We start from the raw sequence: 7,850 nt of genomic DNA, 5'->3' as shown, positions 1-7,850 counted from the left end.
ATTCGTCTCTGGAACACGGATTTGCCTGGGGTCTCATTACACACACAGCACCTTGTCCTAATGTGTGTGGGGCCCAGAGTAAATGTAAAAATTGAGGTCCTCATACAATAAGATTAAAATTTAAAATTCAAGTGGAGAGCTAAGCATTTCATAAAATATATTCTATCCTTGGGCCTTGAAAACATATATTCAGAAGGACCTAGAAGTTCTGTCTTGAATGAGGATTTCTTAGACTCTCTAAGATTCCTCCCGGGACAAGGTGGCATATCTGCTGGCTTCTGGTCCCCAGCCCATTTCTTCTGACTCCAGCTCTGCCTGGCATAGCAAAGGGCCTCATGTGGTCATATGTAGACACTCAGCCCATATATCCAAGTGCCAGTCATACCTCCTGCAGTGACCTGTCCTTTGGCCAACTCTCTATCCAAACCTAGCAGTGGGGTACACCCTTAGGAAGCTACACCCAAGGAAGAGAACCACATGACCCCAGGCATAGCCTTGAAGCTACTTGGGCTGGAAATTCCAGAGTATGGTCTAAGGCTTCAGCTGGGCATGGAGACATGGCCTTGACCTCACAGATATGGCCAGAGAAGGGCCAAGCGGAGCCTGAAGTGTGGTCCAAGGCAGGGAACTCTTGCTAGAGTCTAAGGTTGGCACTACCCACATATATATCAGGATTGGAATAACCCAACTCATTCTAGACCCTCTCAGACATTTCCAGGCTTTCCCAGATCTGGACCAGGAACTCATGGGGCTACACAACCTATAAGTGAGCATTATCTGTAAAGGCAGGGATAGACATTGAGGATTTTTTCCATCCAAAGACTTCACCCCTGGAGCTTTACTAATCTAGTAGCTACCTTCTCTCACGTTACCCCCTATAGGACACCTATTTTTATTTTTATTTATTTTATTTTTTTAAAGATTTTATTTATTTGACTTTGACAGAGAAAGACACAGCAAGAGAGGGAACATATGCAGGGGTAGTGGGAGAGGGAGAAGCAGGCTCCTGGCTGAGCAGGGAACCCGATGCGGGGCTCGATCCCAGGACCCTGGGATCATGACCCGAGCCGAAGGCAGACGCTTAACGACTGAGCCACCCAGGCGCCCCATAGGACACCTATTTTTAAACAAGAATTAAAGACCAATGATTATATGCATCTCAATTTGCTTCATCTGAAACCCCCTAAACTTCACTAAAGGGATTTTCAAAAAGACAGACGTTCAAGGACGGGGAGTACAAGAAAGCAAAGGTAGCAACCAAGTTTTGGAACTGGAAATCAGGTGTTCCAGCGGTGTCTGACTCAGCCGACACGAGCAAGCCAAATCCTGAGCTGGCCATTCAGAAAGCTGAGAAGCAATGCAACTGGTACCACACTGTCTCCAAAAGGCAAAGGAACCAAGAGCACTAGGGGTCTCCCAATCCAGAAGTGAACAGTGGAGGGTTTCAAATAAGGAGAAACCTGTTGGGAACTATGAACAAAGAAGATGCTAGCAGAACTAGATCAGCAAGAACTTAGCCTTCATGGAAATTCTTTAAAAGGCACCTCCTTCAGGCAGATAAACTGCCTGAAAAAATGAACCCCTTCTAGGTAGGGGGAGTTAGAAAAGCAAACACTAACCACTGGGTGAAGTAATTACGAAGAGTGATCCCTTCCAGGGTCTACTTCTTGGGGAAGAGCGCATGGGCTTAATTTCAGCCCCACTTGTCAACCTCCATCTGGCTGCCATGCTCACAGGCAGGTCTGTGCAGTACAAAACTGCATAGCTTATGCAAGAGACTGGAATCTTCACAACCTGTCCCCAACCCCAAACCCTCCCTCCAACCCAGGAAACTGCCCCATCCATCCCGGCAAAGACACACCCATTACTGCATTGCCTTCCCCAGAACAGGGTCTTGTAAACTCTCAGAGAAGAGACACCAGTGAGTAACAGTTCAACTTCATCTTATGGAAGCAATTTGCACTGTGCTTTGCCTTATGTGGTTTGTGCTTTGTGCTCCATACATTTAATTTTGTTACCTATAAATATCCGAGTGCGTGTTTCCTAAAATCAAAACCTTTCTATTACTTAATCACAGTGCACTTAATAAAATGAGAAAACTGAACAATGTTGATATGATACTATTATCTAATACCAATTCCAAATAAAAAAGTTGCTTGTTGTCACAAAAGCGTTCTTTATAAGCTTCTTTATTTCTGGATAAGGATCCAATCCAGGATTAGGCATTGCACAGGGTTCTAAAAATAAATAGTGTCTTGTTTAGGGTATCTCCACTGGTGGTAAAACCATAAAGAAGTTAAAGAGACTATTTAGCACGAAAGTCTATATAGTGGCTGCTCCTGGACGGCCCTGAGGGAGTGGGGAGGGAGGGGCATTCAGGAGTCTTCTAAGTTACCAAGAATAATTTACGTCACAATCTGCGTGGTGATTTCTCAAATGTTTATTTTATTTCTATTCTTTTAAATAGTACATATTCATTTCATACACTTTCTGAGTGAACAGTATACTTCACATTTTGTTTTAAGAGTCTGCTTTAGGTACAGAATAGCTAAGTCACTTAGTTAAATCAGCTCCTATTCTCAGTTTGATCGCCTTAGAAAATATTTCTACCTTAAGAGTTCCTTGGTGTTAGGAAAGAAGCATGGTCTTTGTGTGAAACAGCCTGGGGCTAAGGTAACTCTGGCTCCACAATTTACTGGTCTGGGACTCAGAGCATCCTCTCCCTAATCTGAAAAAATTGAGATAATATCTACTTCAGAGCTTTATGACTTAAAAAGATAAATGCATACAGTGCTAGGATACCTATTTCATAGTGCATTATCCAAAAAGATACATTTCTTCTTCCCACTAGCTATCCTGTCTCAATTCATTGGTAAAGTATGTAGGAAGATTTTTTGGACTTTTATTGCCAATTGTTGCTCATTTCTCAAGTCAAAAACTGACGCACACACCCCCTTTTGGTTGCTTGGGAAATAAGATCTTTTGATACTGCGGTATAATTCTAATTTCTTTTACCTAATTTTTCCTGCATTTTGTATTTCATCCACATTCAGAGGATGGAAATTTGTTTCCATCCAAACCTTGATCAGGTGAATGAAAGAATCTCCTGGTCTGTATGCAATAGATATTAATATTGGTTCCAGAGTCACTTTCAAGATTTTAAAAGTCAGGGTGCCTGGGTGGCTCAGTTGGTTAAGCGACTGCCTTCGGCTCAGGTCATGATCCTGGAGTCCCAGGATCGAGTCCCGCATCGGGCTCCCTGCTGGGCGGAGAGCCTGCTTCTCCCTCTCCCTCTGCCTGCCTCTCTGCCTACTTGTGCTCTCTCTATCTTTGTCAAATAAATAAATAAAATCTTAAAAAAAAAAAGATTTTAAAAGTCATACTAGACTTAAATATAAAGTGACTTGGGAAGATTTCCCTGTTTTTCTACTTTTGGAAATATTTGTAGAAGATTGTAACTATCTGTTCCTTGAAAATCCTGTGGCACTCACTCCTAAACGATGCGATTTGTATATATTTGCATATGTATCAATGTGTATATTTGAGGTTTATAGGTTTTTAATTGATTCAATTATGTTAATGATTTCATGGGCATTCAGCTCTTTCATCACTATTCTCTTTTCTATGAGAATTTCCATTTCATCGAAATTTTCAGAATATCAACGTAAAAATTTTAAGCATAATTATTATTTATTTTAAATCCCTGCTCTGTTGTAATTTCCCCTTCTTGTCTTTTCATTCAATCTTGCCAGATTTGTTTGTAGATTTTTCAAAAAGATGACTCTTTGTTGATTTGTTGATGTTAACTATTGCATCTTTTTTAAATCTCTACATTTAATATTTCATTCATGCTTCTTTGTGCAAAAATATTCTCTTATTCCTTAGCCAACTTATTAAGTTTATTTGGAGAGCACTATTTTTTAGCATTTACTTTTTCCTTAGTGGACTGTTTGATTTCTTCACTGTAATAATTTAGAGGTATCAAGATGGATATGCATTTTTTTCATTGTTATTCCATTCTAGGCATATTCCAGTTTTCATTTTCATTTGTTCTTTTCTCCCACAAGTTTTCTTTTTGAGGTGGGCTTTTAAATTTCTAAATATATAGGGCTTTTTGAGTAGTCTTTAGCTACTGATTTTTAACTTAATAATGTCAGAAAATACAACCTGTATGATAACAGTTCTCTGAAATTTGTTGAGATTTGCTTTATGGCCCAGTGCATGATCAATTTTCGTAAATGTTCCCTATGTGATTGAAAAAAATGTTTATTCCTCAATTGTTACATGTTTATTAAATCAAACTTAATTATATGTTTTCATATGTTCTATATTTTTGCCAAGTTTTTCTCTGTTTTACCTACCAGTTGTTAAGATACATGTCACAAATTCTCTCAATATGATTATGGAATTATAATTATAATGTGTAATTCTCCAATTTGTTTTAGATATTTTGAGGATACATTATTCATGCAGTTTTTATGTACCATAAAAATCTGTCTCATTACATTGGCTATGATTGGCTATGATTATGATTTAATTTTCCCATCTTATTTTGCAGTTTCTATTCAACCTGTTTGTGTACATTTTTTCTCATCTTGTACCTCATTTTTAATTGACTGACATTTTTATAACATATTTCCTTCCAGTACTTTATAAGTATTATCAAGTATTTCTATTATTTTAGGGTTTACCTTAAATCCTTATGCTCTTATATAACACAATGCAAATTAATCAATATATCTTCCTCTTCATAATCAAAAGAACTCAGAACACTTTAACTCAGATGTCTCCCTTTTATTGTACATTTTAATCCACATTTTTAGTTCTAACTTTTTAAACATCACATTAATACTGACATTTGGTCATTAGCATGGCCAGTATGAGAGTAGTTGTTGTTGTTATTATTGTTGTTGTTGTTTTCCAGTGTTTGATTACATTTATTCATATGATTTGCCAATTTATTTGTTCATTATTCCATTTTGCATCTCTGTCCTGCCTTATGGACTCCATTTTCTTCACCCTGTAGTTTGCTATGTAACCTATAAATGTTTGCCTGGCAAATGTCTGTTGATAGCCAACCCTCATTTGTTTCTTGTCCAAAAATGTCTTTATTTCAACTTGTTTGTGAGTGATAGTTAAGGTTGAACTAAATTGTATTTGACAGATCTTTGAAAATGTACTGTTTTCTGGCTTCTATTTTTGTTACTCAAAAGTCCATTTTCAGCCTAATCGTTATTTCTTCACATGTGATTTATTCTTTTCCTCTAAATTATCTCAAGTATTTCTTTGCCTCTGGTGTGGCGCAATTGTATGTATCCTGCTTGGAGTTCATTCACCTTTCTGAATTTGAGGATTTGTGTCATTCATTGATTCTAAAAATACTCCAACCATTATTCCTTGAGTGTTATTCTTCCTCCATTCTCTCTTTCATTCTAAATTTCAATTGTATATATATATATATATATATATATATATATATATATATATTAGATCTCATTCTTTTCTCCATTTCTTAACCTTTCTGTCATTTCTCTATCCCTTTGTTTCTCTGTGTGCATTATGATGGGAGATTTATTCAGAACCAATTTCAACTTCACTAGTTCTCTAACTTTAACCAATTCACTATTTAAATTTTCCATTGAATTTTTTACTTTAATTATATTTTCCTTACTTTTGTATGTGTTTTTTCTTCCAAATATGCCTATTATTATCTGATAAGATTTGCTTATCCTTTTTAGAATACTTTGTTTTTTTCCCATGTTATTAATTCTAGTTCCTATTTCTGTTAACATTGTGTGTATACATGTGCATATATAACATTCCTTAATAACTCTAGTATCTGAAATCTTAGATGTGTATTCCTGATATTTACCAATGTTGCTGACTCTTATTCATGATGGCTTGTTTCCATTTGAGTTTTTTAGTTTTTGTTTGTCAATTTTGTTGAAAGGGCTTTATCTGGGGTAGCCTTTGACATCCTGAGTTAAGGGTTCATATCTCCAGAAAGGATTTCTGTTCAGTTTCCCCAGATGCCTAAGGACTACCAAAACTGAGGACCTCTTTATATTTATGTCTTGGCTTGACTTTTCCCTGATGATGCAGGTGAATAAGAAATTTTTCTACTATTCAGATCCATGACCAAGACAGACTAATTTCTTTGTTACCTGTCTTTGACAGCAGAGATTTTTAAGCCTACCCCTCCACTGAGTGAGAATGAGCTCTTCAGGGATCTCTATGTTACACCAGAGGTTCTTACTTCCAGCTCTTCATTGCTCAGCCTAAGTCTTACTCTATCCCTGAAAGGTTCTTAGAAGATAAGACTCTTCACTCTCAAGATGTGCTAATGCTCTTTAAGCTGCCGTACACTCAGTGCCTACTCACTAGTCTAGTTTCATGTTCTTTGTGTGTGATTTTTGGTCCTCAAGAATTTTTATTTATTTATTTATTTTTACTTTGTGAGCTTAGCTATGCATTTGAGAAAATGTTTCTCCTATTTTTCATTTATTTCCAGATACTTTCAGATGACCTTATTTGCCATACTGCAGAAAATAGAAACTTTTACTGCTTTTCTTACCTTTCCATTCTAGACCCATTCTCTGGTTGTCTTTTCCCTTTTCTTGCCTTACCAACCATCCCAGCTACCATAGTAGCCACCACAGCAGTAACATCTCTCATCCTCTCAAGATCAAATTCCTTTTAGGGTCAAATTATCTAGGCCCTTGTCTAAAAGGTTTTCTTTACTGACAACAAAAGTCTTGACAATAGCACAGCTAAAATTCATCTGCATTTCATTTATTGCCCATGATTCTTGTCAGCCTAAGGTTGTTCTCAAATTCACAGATGGATATGGGAGAGGAAGGGGGAGGAATGGTGTCAACAAGTTTTAGGACAGAATTAAATAAGAAGTTTGCCTTTTTAACTCAGCTAAGTTACATGGGGTTGAGGAAATGTAATAAATGCCTCAAATTTGGCTGAAATGGATGCAATATGAAATCAAACAGGCAGTTCAAAACTAAAAGTGTTTGAGTTTTAATATAACCAGATAGCACATAAAGTGGGGTTTTTAAATCAACAGATTCGTATTCTGAAACCTTATCGGAGGCTCCTAAGAGCTCTTGCAGGGGAAAAAAAAATCTAACCGGGGGCGGGGGTAGGAATTAACATTAACATATGGTTTTCCTGACAGCTTGTCTCAAAATTCACCTTTCGTAGTCAATCAATATCCTCTCAAAGTCTTTATTTTGAAAAGTTGGGAAAGATCTGATGGATTTCCAGTATATCATTAGTTTTAAAATTTACACTACCATACATGAAAGTATCCCTCTTGATACACACAAACATATATGAATGTCACCAACATAGAATAGATCTTCACAGAGGTACTGAGTTACTCAATGAATAAAATTAATATGCATTCTTTCAGACACACTGTAGTCACATCTGGACCCTTTCATACAAATTTACTCCAAATTATCAAATCTATGCCATAAATTTGCAATGAATGACTAGCTAATGAATTTTCAACAAAAGGACTAAAAAGTATTCATAACTGTTATTTCAAACATGTGAAAAGTAAACTCTCACACCTGTCAAGAAGCACAGGTCTTGACAGAAGTAGCAAGATATTCATTTCTGTACCCCCCTAAAACACCAAAAATGCCCTGTTTCCTACTCAAATAAGAGTAAAGGAGTATTTTACCTCAAAGCTTCTAGAAAATTACCTGTTTGTTCTGTTTCCTTAATTCTCACTCAGTCTTCAACCCATATCTCCAGTCTCTGCTGTCAATATCCCACATATTCTGCCCTGGCTAAGGCCAACACCCTCTGTTTTGCTGAATCCAGTGAATATT

The sequence above is a fragment of the Zalophus californianus genome, chromosome 13 (assembly GCF_009762305.2).
Source record: "Zalophus californianus isolate mZalCal1 chromosome 13, mZalCal1.pri.v2, whole genome shotgun sequence".
Taxonomy (NCBI): domain Eukaryota; kingdom Metazoa; phylum Chordata; class Mammalia; order Carnivora; family Otariidae; genus Zalophus; species Zalophus californianus.
This window is presented reverse-complemented; position numbering follows the sequence as displayed.